Source organism: Pipistrellus hanaki (genome assembly GCF_964339955.1).
Source record: "Pipistrellus hanaki genome assembly, chromosome: 5".
NCBI lineage: Eukaryota > Metazoa > Chordata > Mammalia > Chiroptera > Vespertilionidae > Pipistrellus > Pipistrellus hanaki.
Window position 1 is genome coordinate 87149315 of NC_140507.1, and position 16936 is coordinate 87166250.

Below are 16936 nucleotides of genomic sequence, written 5' to 3' on the forward strand. Positions count from 1 at the left end.
ACAACCTTTAGCCTCCTCAGGAAGAATCAGAAATCACTGGAAATGGCCTGTTTTGTCTGCTTCCTCCCTCAATTGGAGAAGCCTCTGTAGCATCAACACCAAATGAGTCCATAAAAAGGGGCTTATTCACCATTTGGCACTCAGATGGGGCGAGGTCTCTCTCTCCCCCGTCTCTTAAACCAATTAAAGGACCCGCAGGTCTGGTTCAAGTGCCACAGAAGCTGCTTTTTTGTTGTTTAGTATTGAGTTTTTTAGTCAGCAAGGAAGGGCCAGCCAAGACCCCTTTATCTCAAAGATGAACAATGGCAGGATTGAGGGAGATGCGAAGAGTGAGGGAAGCAGAGGGGACATTCTGGAATCTTCAGCGATTCTTTGGAGGAAATAATGTGATTTTACACAGAGAATCCTTTCAGGGCAGAGTGTGGCCACTGCACAGCCCTTTCCCACTGGGTGGCAACAGAGAGCCGTCTATGCCTCTGTTCCTCTCAGCTGCTGAAGTTGAACCCTCCTCTGGCTATTGAGTGGCAATATACCAAGAATTTTGCTTAAGAGATGTCTAATCCTTAGCTCTTTCCACCCTACCCTACCTCCCACCTTTTTTAAAAAAATATATATTTTATTGATTTTTTTACAGAGAGGAAGGGAGAAGGATAGAAAGTCAGAAACATCGATGTTAGAAAGAAACATCGACCAGCTAGCTGCCTCCTGCAACACTCCTACTGGGGATGTACCTGCAACCAATGTACATGCCCTTGACCGGAATCGAACATGGGACCTTTTAATCCACAGGCCGATCTCTATCCACTGAGCCAAACTGGTTTTGGCCCTACCTCCCACCTTTTGCCTTATATTTTCAAGTCTGACAATAGCTGCATATGTATTTTTCATTATTAAAACATAGATTTGGTTATATTCTGTCACTCCTGTTTTAGCCTCCTGGGAAAACTGCCGACCTTTCTCTTTTAAAAAATTTTCTCACCTGAAGATACATTTAGTGATTTTAGAGAGAGGAAGGGGGGAGAGAGAGAAACATGGATGGATCGCCTCCCATATACACCCCACCCTGAACCCACAACCTAGGGATGTGCCTTAACAGAGAATCGAACCCATGACCTTTCCATGTAGGGGACAGTGCTCCAAACAACTGAGCCACCTGGCCAGGGCCTTCTTTCTCTTTTATACCAGAGGGCTTGTTGCTCTTTGAAAGTCTTTTTGTTGTTGTTATTTTTGGTTGGTTTCAAATTGAACTACGTAGCTTGCCTTGCTGTGTATGAAATCATTTGCAGGTAGAAGACCTGCAGGCAACGGTGTGACCGGAGTCCTGCCAGACTCAGGCCAAGGTCTCCTGCCTTGGGAAAGGCCCTGCCTCCTGGTGTGGTCTGACCACCGAGGGGGCGATGCGAGGTTTTGTGGGAGGAGAGAGAAGGGTAAGGAAGGTCAGGTGGTGGAACACCAAGGCCTGTGGGCCTGGTGCTCTCTCGGAACTTAGTTGATGGTGTTGTCCTAAACAGGGGTCCTCAAACTTTTTAAAGTGGGGGCCAGATCACGGTCCCTCAGAGAGCTGGAGGGCCGGACTATATGAACTACTAATTCCTACTGTAACACCTCGGCTGCGCTCACTGCCCAAAAAACCTGGCGGGCCGGATCAGACTCCTCTGCGGGCCGCATGTGGCCCGCGGGCCGTAGTTTGAAGACCCCTGTAAGAGCAAAAATTGCTGTGGAGCTGCTAGAGCAAGGTGGGGAGAGAGAGCAAACAGGGAAAGTGTGAGATAGCCAGTGACATCTGGTCCTGAGTGCGATGGAAAGTGTGGGTGCCACTGGCTTGCCTATTGCTCAGGGAAGGAGAGGAGGGAAAAGGGAGGCAGAGAAGAAAGAGTAGACAAGAAAGGAGAGGGAGAAAGAATAAAGAGAAGAGTGCTGAATGTTCTTATGTTGTAGGTCCCGATGCTTTTCAGACAACCCTCGCTGGAACCCTGAAGCCTCTGCACTGGGGTCAGCCGCTGCCCTCCTGGCTCTTTGCCCATGTGGTGGGTAGGGCACATCCTTAGCCAGATTCCGACCCCTGGGGACTCAAGATGGCCAAAGGCTGGCTAAGGGACCCTAATGGCTGATGGATGAGCAGCTTGAGAATCCCCAGCCTGAGGCTCAGAGCGGGAATCCAGACAACATCCACAAGCAGAGTCTGTCTCTCTGAGAATCGGAGCCAGACTGTGCAGGGCCCCGAAATGCATTGTCCTGTGCATTTGGAGTCACTGGTTCCATTCCCGGTCAGGGCACATGTCCGGGTTGCAGGTTCAATCCCTGGTCAGGGTGCCTGTGGGAGGCAGCTGATGATGTTTTTCTCTCACATTGATGTTTCTCTCTCTATCTCTCTCCTTCTAAAAATCAATACAAATTTATATTTTTAAAAAGTAAAGGAGAAAGGAGAGTCTGAATAAGGCTGTTGAAATGCTGGAGTGCAAATATCCAGGAGACCCTTAGATGGGGAGGCCCAGATGCTCAAGCAGAGTTCTCAGAGGACAGCTGGTGAATAAAGAATTGCATATAATCTCATATTGAATGAACTAATGCTACTTTTGTATTTAAATAACCATATATATAAACCGTATATAGAGTGGGCAAAAGTAGGTCTACAGCTGTGAATACTCGAAACAGTATATTTCTGTATTATTATTTATGACTGTATTTATTTTCCTTACAAACAACTGTGTTCGGCAATGCTAAAGCTATAGACTGATGGCACCTCCTAAGCTCTGGAGCAAGCCCCTGACATCTGCAGTCCTGCCGGGACCTGGCTTTTCTCCTGCTCCAACCTTTGTTCCATTTACCTCAGACTCAGCTTTTGTGTTATCATAAAAGGAATAGATGGTAAACTGAAAGAACTTCTGCATTAGCAAAGGAATCTGATTTCTATAAGCCAGAGGTTTTTACCTGATGATTAGAAGAGGGAGTCTTTTCTTTTCTTTTCTTTTTAAATAGGTGAACACATACAAGGTATTATGATCCTGAAGGATTCTTCGAATATGTCTTGGCAATTTTCAATGTAATGAGTTCGGGAAGTCTCTGAAGCCATGGAGCTACACGGGCAGGTGGTAAATGGTTTTAAAGCTCTTCTTCCAGCCAGCCACTCTTTGGCTGCTCTCCTCCTTCTAAATCTCCCAGCTCTCCCCGGAGTGAGCCCGGCCCTGATGGAGCCCCCTCGCAGCAAGACTTCATTAGACTGCCTCTCATTTAATCTTCTCTTGTAAGATATTCTTAACACTGGGTCCCTTGGCAAACACCCTAAAGAAGTTTCATTTCAATAATATTGCTTTGTATTTAGATAACTTCCCTATCCAAGGAGCTTAAAAACACTTATGGCCTGTGCTTCATTATTTAGTTTAACCAAAGAGAAAGACAACCCATTTCATATTAACAAATTTAAGCTCTCCCCTTGGAGAGAGGTAATAATAATAATAATAACGCTTTGTCTGCATGACACATTTCTCTTCCAAGAAGCCCAAAGTAATCTGAATAACTGAACTACTAGAGAAAAGTAAGAACAGATAAGGCAGGCACTTGGGCTAAGGCAATGGTTCCCAATCTGTTTTTGGCCATGTCCCACTAAGCATCTCTAAAATCCTGATGCCCTCCGTAACATATAATTCTTATTATTCAAAAAGTGGAGGAAGCCTAAAAGGCCATTAACTTGGTCTAAACAAGCTTCCAAAGAACATGGCATCCGTGAAAGAGAAAAATAAAAGAACCAAAGGACAGTTGAAGTACCGAAGAACAAATCACTAAGAAGCTGTTAAAAACGAATAATATGAAGTGATATGAAAACATAGCAAATAAAGTTTCAATTATGATAGAGAACTGAAATGCATAAATATGTCACAATATATATTTATATATTTTATATGAGGCCCTTAGAAACATAAGAAATGCAAAAAGTCACTGTTAGTAGCTCATTGTTGAATTGTCCCCCTGTGGGGTGTGTGCCCCACGTTGGAAACCACTGGTCTAAGGTGACCCGGGAAAATGAGGGCAGGGTGCAAACTGGATACAGACCTTCTGAGTCTCCTGTCACCCTTCCATTAACACTGGGTACAGGTGTGGTGATGGCCAATTTTTTTTTTTTTTTTTGCGAGCCCCCGCCCCGATGGCCAATTTTTTAAAAAGTGGAAGGTGACCTCCTTTTCTGTGCATTGTTACCAATCTGTGCCCTTCCTCCCTCCCTCCCTCCCTCCCTCCTTCCCTCCCTCCCTTTCTTTCTTCTATCTTCCCCCCCCCCTTCATTTTTTTCTTGACTAAAAAGGAAAAGTCTCTAAATCCTGCCTCTGGTTGTGGATGTGAGTTTGAATTCCTTATCTGTACATCTGGGATACTTCTCTGAAGATTTTAGCAGAGACAGAGCAGAATGCCAGGTGAAGTCCCCATGAACCCAGTACTCAGGAGCGAAGCATTTGAGTTTTTTTGAACCAAGTAGTAAAAACGATTGTTATATAATAAAGCCTTCTCCTTTCAATGCTTGTTATTTGTCTGTCCAAAGTCTGGAATCCTGACTGAATTTCTCCTTGATGGTTAGTTCCCCTAGCTCTCCACTGTCAGGCCTGCTGAGGTACCAACCACGAGAAACTGTTAGACAGGACAAGGATCCCTAGGTCTGGGCAGCTCTTACTCAGTGCTACCTTGCTAAATGTTCAATGTGGCACAGTATGCAGACCATCTGGGAGCAGGGTGAGCTGCAGAGGAACCCGCCCCGATCAGTGCAGCCAACTGCAATCAATGTGTTATTGACCAAACAGTGCCCCCAAATCCTGGCTGGGCCTCCCTCCCAGGAGGCAGAGCTTCTGCATGAATCCCATTCCACTTGCTGCACGTAAGTAAAACCACCTTGCAGCAACCATGCCTGTTTTTTTAATAGCACGCCTCAAGTGGCGAACCCCTTGAGTTCAGTAACAAAACGGGAATGGCTATGTGTTGATCTCTAGGTGTATCCCAAACACTGAGGAACCCCTGTGTTTCTGACATTTACCTCCACTCCTCTTCTCTTTTGCCCGGAATCCAGTTCTTCCCAAGGGCTGGCTGGGCGACCTCATTCCACAAGGCTTCGCAGCAGTGAAAGGGCACATAGGGTGGGACTGTGCCATGGGCACCGCACGTGGGCACTCTGGGATTTCTGTCCTTCTACCTCAGCCCTTGGTTCTTCCTTTGGGAAATGCAAGCTGGGAAAGGCAGACTTCTCATTGCTCCTGCTTTCTCTGTGTTGTATTCTTTAAACTGAACTCTATTTGACATTGGGTGAGTTCAGGGGGTACAACATGCTGATTACATACATTTACATATTGCAATATGGTTGCCATTGTAGCACCTCTATCACCTCTATTGTGTCACATAATTATTTCTGTTTTGTGGTGGGAATAATTAAGATTTATCTCTTAGTAAGTTTTTAAAAATATATATATATTTTATTGACCTTTTATACAGAGGAAGGGAGAGGGATAGAGAGATAGAGAGGGAACATCGATGAGAGAGAAACATCCATCAGCTGCCTCCTGCACACCCCTGGGGATGTGCCCACAACCAAGGTACTTGCCCTTAACCAGAATCGAACCTGGGACCTTTCAGTCCGCAGGCTGTTGCTCTATCCACTAAGCCAAACCGGTTTATATACATATTATTTATTGATTTTAGAGAGAGAAGGAAAAGAGAGAGAAACATCAATTTGTTGTTCCATTTATTTATGCATTCATTGGTTAATTCTTGTATGTGCCCTGACCAGGGATTGAACCCACAACCTTGGTGTATCTAAATTATGGTCTAACCAACTGAGCTACTTGGCCAGGGCTTTAGTAAGTTTGATGTTTATATCATACTAGAGGCCGATGCATGATTTGTGCAAGAATGGGCCTTCCTTCCCCTGGCTGCCGGCACTGCCTTCGCTCTGGCCAGAGTTGCCTTTCTGCTTTTCCATGCTTCCCAGAGGCCCAGAGCAACTGGGGGCAGTGTGGAATGCCTGCATTGTCACCATGACAATGACACAAGTGTCCTGCCCAGCCCCTGGCCATTCAGCACCTGCATATGCAAATTAACCCAGCATCTTTGTTGGGTTAATTTGCATACTCACTCCTGATTGGCTAGTGGGTGTCATGAAGGTATGGTTAATTTGCATCTTACTCTTTTATTAGTGTAGACAGTATTTTTTAAACTGCCCTCAGTGCCTGATTTTGTAACCTGTACCGTGTAGAAACACAATTCCTGCATTTGTATGTATTTTCAGTGTCCTGCAAAGAACATTTCAGTGCCCCCTGGGAGAAATCTATCTTCCCAGTTTCCTTTAACAACATGAGCTGGTACCTTAAATACAGCCAGAACTCCTCCGGACCAGCACAGTGTCACAGGCCACTCCTGTGCCCTTAGGGTGGGTTTGTCTGCCTCCAACAAAGTCTGATTTAAACTAAAGGGTAATAGAAGCTGAGGGATCAATTGTCTAGAGACTCCAGGCTTCTTGGAGCCAGTGTTCCTTAGCCGAGACCTCTGGGCTGCTTGGCATAGACATGGCAACCTGAACTTGGCCCCGTCTCAGAGCGCATATGGTGTTCCAAGTCAGGATCACACACAGCAGCATACCATACTGCGCACGGGGAAAATATTTATGGGATAATAAATGTGAGCAAAGCATGTTTGTGCTCTGTGCATAATTGGCAGTAGAATATGTAGATGAACTGGTTTCTCATTTTCTCCTTTAAGGAAATGTGGCCAGATGCTCACTTAGATGAGCCTGGGAACAGGCCAGGGCAAGGGATAGGCCGGTGCAGGACTAATGCTTGTGAAGGACCCAGGACTTCCATCTGTGTTCTGGCTGAACCAGGAACACATGTATTTCAGAGAGGAAGGGAGAGGAAAAGAGAAATATCAATGATAAGAGATTATCATTGATTGGCTGCCTCCTGCATGCCCCCTACTGGGGATCAAGCCTACAAGCCATGCATGTTTCCTTGACCAGAATCGAACCTGGGACCCTTCAGTCTCCAGGCTGTTTCTCTATCTATTGAGTTAAAGTGCATTATATATATTTTTTATGTGTAGAGTGTGGATCAACACTGTGAAACAGGCTTCATGAGTTCACCCTTGCAAGCATGAAGAAGAAGGTTAATGTGCTATGACCATCGTCTTGGCAAATATGCCAAAAATCCAAGAAAAAAAAAAGCCCTAAATCAGATACTCTCTGAGTTGCACATCTCATTGTTCAGGGATTTTTAGACAAAGAATTCAGAAAGAACATTTTCAACCACACAACTGCATCAGCCATTATGCGCTGTTCCCACATTGCTGTAATATTATTGCATAGTTATTGCGCCTTTAATTTTAAAGACCCACAGGTAGAACAATAAAAAGTCTCAAAAAACAAATTCCAAAGGTGAGACCGTTAAGAATGCCACTTTTAGGAGCCACCGTACAAGTCTGTGAGCAGCGGGGGCAGGCTTATGGGAGAAAAGAAATGTTAGCATATGAGTAACAGTTTGCACAATAGCCCGTGTGTATTTCAAAATAAAATTTAAAACCCGAGGATGCCTTTCTTTTTTTGGGGGGAAAGAAATCTCTCGCGTGCTCCTGCCCGCTCGCTATTGTGATGTAGCGGGTAGCGTTCTCCTCACATGCTTTCGGCGTTATTGTAACAGACAAGTCTAAGACACTGCCTAATGTTAATTCTACACACTGCTGCCAATTACAATCAGAGCCAGTCAAAATAAACAAATTAAACAAATAAACATGTCAAAACATCTCGAAGTTGGCGAGAAATAAGCCAAGTCTGAACTCTGCCGGTGCTGCGGGATAAATGATGGGCTGTGGGCTGTAAAACTCTCCATAACATTTTTCCACCTTTGCGAGGGGAGAGGTGGGTCAGTTTAGAATTACAGTGCAGCTCCACGTTGAGGAAGGGGCCTGTGACCGAAAACCAAATCAAACCCAAATGTGGCCGGCCTCACCGAGGCTAGTAATGATCTGCGGCGTGCTCCGAATGCTTCAAACAAGAAAGAAGGGAGAAGGGGAAACGCCGCTGATTCTTTGCGACGGGATGCCAGAACCCCTAAATCACTGCCCGGGCTCAACACAATGCAGGTGAACACGCACCAAAGGCGGATGCACGTCTCGATAGGAAACATGCCTATCGCTGTGACATTTCCCAATCAGCACATTTAAAATATCAGGCAATTAAGTCCGAAAGCTCCGTGGGCTTCAGGAAGGAATAGAAAACATGAATCTGCTACCCAAGTAGGATATCTTGGCCAGAGCTTGCAATAATGAGAGAGGCATGCAGTAGAGAAGGATGTGTGTGTGTGTGTGTGTGTGTGTGTGTGTGTGTGTGCTGTGTTAACCTATAAAAATATGGAGAGAGGTTAGGGGAGAAGGCTGTCACTCTGGCAGGTGGTTCTCGTAAAAAGGTGATCTCTTGAAGTTGGAGAAATTTATAAATATCTACACCCGTTCCTGGGCAGCATGCCACAAAGCAGGTGATTCATGCAAAGCTCACGGTGATCTTCCCTCAGGGAATACCGAGCTAACACCAACTGGACACGGGGTGCTCTGTTCATGCCTCCGAGGAACATCCCTTGGTTCTGACCGAGACGTTGACATGTTGTGTTTCGGGGGAATGGGATGGGCCCCGGGGAAGAGCGAGGGAGACCAGGCTTGGACATCTCTTGCTGGTCCAGTTTCACCTTCCACTTGTCAGGGAAAGGGCCCTGGGTCAGGTTATACTCTGAGGAGAGGGGCTTTGCCACGTCGTGAGGAGTGACATTTGCTACCTCCACGAGGTGGAGGACTTGATTGCTTCTCCCCGTCTCCCACGGCTCTTATTTTTAATGTGCCCTGTGTTTGGAAGGAAAGGGGCTGGGGGCTGGGGGCTGGGGGGTGGAAATCACTGCGCCTTTGAAACGCTGTTTTCTGAAGATAGTATATAAGAATCTTGGTTATTAACAACCTCTCACAAGACAGTTATTTTTGGAGTGGCCTCTTAGGAGGCAACCTCTTGGAAGTGAACTCATTTATTTTGCGTCTCACTGTCCTGCCATTTCCTGCAGCGAGAGGGGAAAAGTGAAACCACATGTTTTGAGGAGCGAATGGAGGAAATCCCTTCGAAGACAAATGACGACTCCTCTCCCCTGGCAATTAGTCAAACCTGGGCTCCGGGCCAGCCCAGGTGTTCCCGACTGTGTATAAATTTGCCAAAGAACAATGAAAATAGCAGCTGATTGTGCTGACAGATTCTTCTGGTAATTTCCTGTTGTTTGGCATCTTCAGGTTACTTTCCCACAATTACGGCGGCCGATGAAGTCCCGGGCCCTTCGAAGACATTTTCGAACTCTCTCCTTGCCCCCTTCTGTCATCCCACCGCTGAGCAGCCTCTCCTCCCCGACCCAACAGCAACGAAACAATCTGAAACCCAGTTAAGAAATATTTCGAGAGTGGCGGACACTGCCCCCCCCCCTTTCCCAGATGTTTGAATTTAATCCCCTTGCAAAATACATATTTTAATGAGTCTGAATTTAAAAGAGGGGGGAAAATGATTTGCACCTGCATCATATAGAGTTTCTTGGCAACGGCGAGCTGGGATTTAGGTTCCTTCTGATTCTCCAGTGTCCAAGTTGGAAGATTTCCTTGTGTTATCCGTGAATCACTGATCTCAGTGAAGCTGGGTCAGTGGGTGCTGCTCCTGGAAGAGACTGGACTCCCCCCAGACACCAACCGAGGGGGCTGCCCCAACAGACTGGGTGTCATTCCGAGGCCCTGGCCTCTTCTCAACCACAGCTCCCCATTCCCATGCAGCAGACTGAGGAAGGGGAGCTACTTACTTCTATTGCGTGTGGGTGGAAGTGGCACTTGCGCCCAAAGCATTAGGGGTGCAATGAAAATGAAGGGGATTGATTGCACAATTTTCTCAAGTCTCTGCCCGACCCAGGCTGTCAGGAAACAATGCATATTTTCTTGGTTAGAGCAGCTCCGAGAGAAGGGCTCTTTCGGAAGGGGCCGGGGAGCTGCAGCTATTGTTGAGAAGCTGCCAAGACACTGGTTTCTTTCTCCTCACTTCTCCCTTCCCTGGCCCCTCAGGCCCCAGAGGAGAGAGCGAGTGTGCACTTCGCAGTGTGGGTTTGCAGGGTCGCTGAGGATATATTAGACTAGAGCATAATGTATTGAATTTTTCTAAACAGGCCTCGGTGTCCCCTATTAGTCAGGACTTCTGGTCAGGAAAATTGCAAAGCAAATAAGAGAGTCCAGGATAATCCACTGCATCTGAGGAGAGGGTAAATCTCAGAGCCTATCACAGTCTGAAAAATGTGTTGAAATCGGCATTGAAACAACTGTCAGTCTGCTCTGTTCAGGATATTCTTTTGGTAGACAGGCTGCATTTCTTTTCATGTGAAGGTGAGAACGATGGAAAAACCCCCTCATTTTATATATATGTTTAAAGTCCAAAGCCACTGGAAGACATTTTTCTAGATTCCTGGTACTATAAAAATAACAAAACATCCAGGTGGAAGTAGGGTTGGAGGCTGTTGGAAATGACCTAGGACATGGAAAATATTGGCTGTTTATTAACTCTTGGGAACTCTTCCATTGCCGTCCATGTACATATTTCCGTGTGCTTGGGGTGCTGATAAAGGGCACAAGTTATGTTTTTCAAAAAATGCCTTTAGTTCATGTTATCCTTCCTCTCATCATGAAAGCCATTCACTTACTCATCATTTTTATTAATCTATTTGTTTATTAGTTTACAGCTAGTTGTACACCCTGTGTTGGGTATAGTTCAAACTATAATATTTCATTTATGCTATTGACCATCATTTAATCTCTGTTTTTGAAATCCTACCCACCCTCAAGGTCCAAGTCAAACCACACCTCCTCCAGGCAATCATCCTTTCTTTTGGGGAGGAATGTGAACTTGATCTAGAGGTGGAGCTGTTGGAATGCTGTCGGTAAAGCAGTGGCGCCATTAGTTTTGTGTGTATGTGTTAGTTTTGTATGTGTTGTGTGTTTTTATTGTTGTTGTTAATCTTCATCAGAGGATTTCCCCCCCATTTATTTTAAGAGAGTGGAAAGGAAGGGGGAGGAGGAGAGAGAGAAAGAAAGAGAAGAGAGAGATTGATCAATGTGAGAGAGACACATCAATCATTTGCCTCTGGCACTCACCCTGACCAACAGGGCCCGGGGATAGAACCTGCAACCCAGGTACATGCCCTTTGCCAGGAATCAAACCCACGACACTCCAACTGCTGAACCACACTGGTTGGGACTAACTGTGGGTTTTGAAAAAATGTCTCTGCTTGAGTGTGAAAAGTGGATGGAGGGCGGTGGGTGGGGGCAGAGATAAGACAGTGAAAAGGAAGGCTGTCTTAAATGGAAGTCACCCAACTTTGTGCTCAATTATATGCTGCGTTCTGTCTCTCATTAGCCTGATTATAGCATCTTGAGACCAGGAGTAATATTTTCTCTCTCTACACACAATGAGTAGAGGCTCAGTAAATACTAAAAAGTGGCTTGGTTTTTAACTCTTCTGCTTCTTCCTTTTCAGTTTGCGATGTGAACACTTTGGCAGTGCATTAGCTTTCAGTGGGTGATACATGAGGGAGAGCTGTTCGGGGTGGGCCTCAAGAAAGCAGTATCTGAACCTCAGCTCACCAAGACAAAGAAGGTTCCTCCTGTGCTCCCCTCTTTCCTAACTCCCAAGAGAGGAGAGTTGTGATTTTACGCACCAGACGTAGTTCCTGACATTAAACGTGATTTGCTGAAAGGCTGGGCACATGCCAGTTCAATGGAAGGGACTTGTCCTGGCCGCAGAAGGAGTGCTGGTGTCTGAAAGGCCCCGGAGGCATCACTGGCTGGTTAACTCCCCTCTGCTTCCCTGGAAAAGTGGCTCCTCCACCACCCACCAGGCACATTCCTCAACGTTCCCCCGGGACTCTGACCCCGTTAGCACTGAGTATTTATGGCCAACATTTGCCAGTGATTATATTAACAGTCAAATGATTATAACTCTAACTGCAAGTGTGTGTGTGTGTGTGTGTGTGTGTGTGTGTGTGTGTGTGTATGTACGCGTGTGTCACAGGGAGGTTGGTTAGAAAAGAGCTGGTATTCTTGAAGCAAATATATTTTCTCTTTTAAATGGTGCCCTGTTGCCACATTGGAAATTTTGGTGGACGCAGAACCAGAGAAAGGAGTAGCCGGGAGGGACGTTTCTGAGGCCCAGAAAGAAAGCTGGTCTTGGGCCACACAGTTAGAGACGGAGTAGTTGGAACTCACACCAGGTCTCTTGGCTCCCAATTCAATGGCCTCTCCATGGGTCTGAGGGCTTTCCTGAATGTGTTTATTACCCTCATGCAGTGCGAGGCTGAATTGAGCCTTGGGGCTTTTATACTTGTCCAGGCGTCCCATCCTCCTCCTGCTTCCTTGCCATCTCCTCCGGCACCAAGGCTGCTGTGTCTTGGAGGGAGCGCCAGGGACACCTTCCCTGTGTCTGGTAGTTGTCCCTCCTGTAACTGCCTGACTGGGAGCTCAGACCCAGGAGCCCACATTGAGTCATGGAGTGCTAGAGCATTTGTTTCCTTCACGGGTCTCCAAGCTTTCCTGGCTCGTCCTGCTCTCTCTAGCTCCTTGAGTCCCCTGTGTTAACTTCTGTGTGTATTCACAGGCTGTGAGCCCTGGTTCCTAATCTTCATTCACTAATTTGCCACTTTTATGATTTTTGCAATAGCTGGACACAGACTGTGAGCAATATTTATCTTTAGATCAGCTAATTAAAAACATGTTTTTACTGCTTTTTAGAGAGGGAGGAAGGGAGAGGGGGAAAGGATAGAAACATTAATGAGAGAAAAATGCCATTCATTGGTTGCCTTATACACACCCACTACTGGGGATCGAGCCTGAAACCTGGCTATGTGTCCTGACACTGACCTCTTAGCACATGGGATGACGCTCAACCTCTGAGCCACACTGGCTCGGCTCAAATAAATTATTTTTTTGTAAATTAAATACATTTACTTCAAACTTTATAGCACTACCATAAGTTGATAAACAATACCACTGTCCAATAAAGAAGGTCATTATAAAACAATGAAAGAGAATGATGCTATTAAATTCCAGCTGGATTCTCTTGTCTACTGAGGGCTCTGAAGTTGAATCCTACTTTCTTTTTGTTTAAAAAAAAAAAAAAAGAGTGATTAACAGGGCTAAAAAGTTTGCAAAACTTTCCTTTTGATTTCATTAGAATCATTAAAAGGCAACTGAGATGAAGGTTTTCCTACCATGTGAATCTATGCTTTTCTTTTTCAGAAATTGTTGACACTGTTACAGGTGTCTCCCATTTCCCCCACTCTTAACCCAGCTCTATCCATCCCTGTCGCCCCTCCCCTGGCCTTTACTGCTCTGTTGTCTCTGTCCATGGGCTCGCTGTTAATGTTCTTTGGTGACTCTCTTCAAGAATCTGTGTTTTTCAAGCACCACCTAAAACCTTCTCACTGGCAGTGCCACACTGGGCTCACCTGACCCACAGCAGTCCATGGGTGTTTGGGGGAAACCATGAGCCCCGTGGTTACATTCAGAGGCTTTGCCCAGGGGTGTGGCATGTTCTCCTTTCCTATGTCCCCACCGTGGGGCATGCTGGCAGTCACTCTGGCAAGCCCAGCGGACCATTGTAGGCTGTATGGGGCTGTATGGCTGTGATCCTGATGGAAAGATCTCAGTTGTACTGCCACTAAGAGGATGACTTATTTTATTTTTAATATATATATTTTTTATTGATTTCAGAGAGGAAGAGAGAGAGCTAGAGAGAGGGAAACATCAATGATGAGAGAGAATCATTGATTGGTTGCCTCCTGCATGTCCCCCACTGGGGGGGATCAAGGCCACAACCTAGGCATGTGCCATTGGCCGGAATCAAACCTGGGACCCTGTAGTCCACAGGCTGATGCTCTATCTACTAAGCCAAACCAGCAAGGGCAAGATGATGACCTATTTAGATAGCTTTGAAGTGAATAAAATAGATTCATGATCAAGTATTCCTGATCAGGATAGTTGATATCTTATCACAGGAGAAACATTCCAGGCAATAAACTTTCCCCATCACAGGTCAAACTCTCACCCCACCCCCCTTTTTTTTTGTATATAAAAAAAAGAGAAACAGGAACGACTCAGCCATTCTTTTTGTATGGCACATTTTCACCAAATGTATTTTGTGTGCAGAGCATTGAAATATGAAAGATATACAATTGACCCTTGGAAAAAATGGGTTTGAACTTTGAGGGCCCACTTATACATGGATTTCCCCCCCAATAAATACAGTAATTCTAATTTCTCTTCCTTATGATTTTCTTAATAACATTTCTTTTCTCAAGTTTACTTTATTTTAAAAAAATATATTTTATTGCTTTTTTTTTTTTTTTTTTTTTTTTTTACAGAGAGGAAGGGAGAGAGATAGAGAGCTATAAACATCGATGAGAGAGAAACATTGACCAGCTGCCTCCTGCACACCCCCTACTGGGGATGTGTCCGCAACCAATGTACATGCCCTTGACGGAATCGAACCTGAGACCTTTCAGTCTGCAGACCGAAGCTCTACCACTGAGCCAAACCGGTTTCAGCTCAAGGTTACTTTATTGTAAGCATACAGTCTGTAATACATATACAAAATATGTATTGATTGTTTTTGTTATTGGTTAAGGCTTCTCATCAACTGCAGACTACCAGCACAGCAGGCCAACTATAGTTAAGTTTTGGGGAGTTAAAAGTTATCATGGAGTTTTGATTGTGTGGGGGTTGGTGCCCCAACTCTGTGTGGTTCAAGGGTCAACCTCATGTAACCTCATGCTTACTCCCAGAGTCTAACTGTTCTTGTTTGGGAGGGAGATGAGTCTGGGTGGAGTGCACTGCAGAGAGCTTGGGAAATGCTTCTGGTTGGAAATGGCAAGAGGCAAATGGCTCTGTGTAGTTCGAGCAGGTTCTTTTGCATTGTGGTCTTTGGGAAGGGTGCCCCCTACGGTTGTGCAGGGCAATGCCAGCGTGGTTGTATGCTGTGGTCCTGGAGGGCAAAGTGGGCATGCTGAAGTCTTCTAGTGGAGACCTGTGAATGCCTTCACTCAAATTCAATGTGCCAATCAGCCACTTGGCACGTGTTCATTCTCAGTGCTATTCTAGGAAGTATAGGGAAGCACATTTGGTGGTAGATGTCCCCTTGGCCCTAGAGAGGCCTGCACATTGGTAATATGCACCATGGAATGATGAAGAGGATGTGTTTGGAATCAGACTGTCTGGGTCCAAATATTTTCTGTGCCACCCTTAATGGTGTGACATTGGGCAAGCTACTTTACCTCTTTCAGGCCTCAGTCCTTACCCTTAAAAGGAGGATAATAGAAGTACCAATTTAGAGGACTTCTGTGAAAATTAAGTGATCAAGGGAAGCCAGGCAGACTTAGTACCCAATCAATGTTAACTCTTACTACTGTTACTAGAAAATTCCAAGATGCAAAGAGAACCATTGCAAAGTGCTTATCGATGGCTTACAGAAGGCAGACCCAGTGCTAGAGGAATTCAAACGGAGCAGCTCACCGAGGACTGGTATGAGTCAGGAAGAGATCTCGAAAATGTCCCTGCATTCTAGCATGCCTCATTGTCCCTCAGCTTGTGGAATTATATTCACTTACAGTTTGGGGAACGATGAGCAGAATTCATCACCAGAAGAAGAAAAAGTCGGAAGAATACTAGCATCTCCATCTTGTTGAATTATTTATAGTTTCTTGCTGAGGAGCAGACTGATTGCTTCTTGCCCTGCCGTGGAAGGATTGGATTTGACTCTGTCCCCATGCAGGCTGCTGAGCTTATTTCAATAAAAACAACTTAATATTGTAACTACACAGCGAAGCTGTCGCGTCCCTCTAGGACATTCTGTGCCACGCACTCTGAGCTAGCACGGCTCTTCTGATTATTTCGGGAGGGGAAACTAAGTTATTCTCCCTGGGAGGGTTTATGTGAGTAATCTGAGAATTGACATTTAAATTCAATTGATTTTTTTTTGTTGCATTTGTCAAGTGCCAAACCCTTGTCCATTGGATTCCTTTATGCCCATTATTGCATTGAGTCCCCAAATAATCTTATGAGGTAGGCATTATTATGATAATAAACCTATTTGAAAGGCAAGGAACTTGAAGAGAGGGTAAGTGCCCAAGGTCAGCAAGGTAGCTTATGTTAGGAAACAAGGTTTCCAGCTCTTTTCAGACTCCATAAGCATTTCTAGCAGGCTACACTGCAGGAGACTGCACTGCCTGGCAACCTTCTTTCTTCCCTCCCTCCCTCCCTCCCTCCCTCCCTCCCTCCCTCCCTCCCTCTTTTCCATTCTCCCTTCCCTCCTCCCCTCCCTCCTTCCTTCCTTCCTTCCTTCCTTCCTTCCTTCCTTCCTTCCTTCCTTCCTTCCATCCTTCCTTCCTTCTCTCCTTTTCTTTCTTCCTCCCTTCCATATTTTCTTCTTCTTCTCCTCCTCCCTCAATTGCTCTCTCAATCACCTCTTCCCCAGACTCCCTCTCTTCCTGCCCTCCTTCCTTTTTTGTAATTTTATTTTTTGTAGAATATTGTTTCTTAGCCATGAGTAACAGCTACAGGGGAAAGTAACAGGGGACACTGGATAAAGTTAACCAAGTCTGATCACTCAGTGAAACATGGAAAATACAAAGGAACTCCGAGTCCCTGTCCCGGGCCAGGCATGTGGCAACCACTCTACAGATCCTTTCCAGCCCTTACTCCACAGAACACGTCTCTGCCCCCACCATCGCCTCCACAGCCGAGGGGAGTGAGTCTTCTGGAGCTCCTGAGACTTGCCCTCTCGCTGTATCTCTCCAGCAAGTGGAGGAGTCAGGACTTCTTTCAGGTCTGCCTGACTCCAGATCCTAACTTTTCTTAGCTGCAT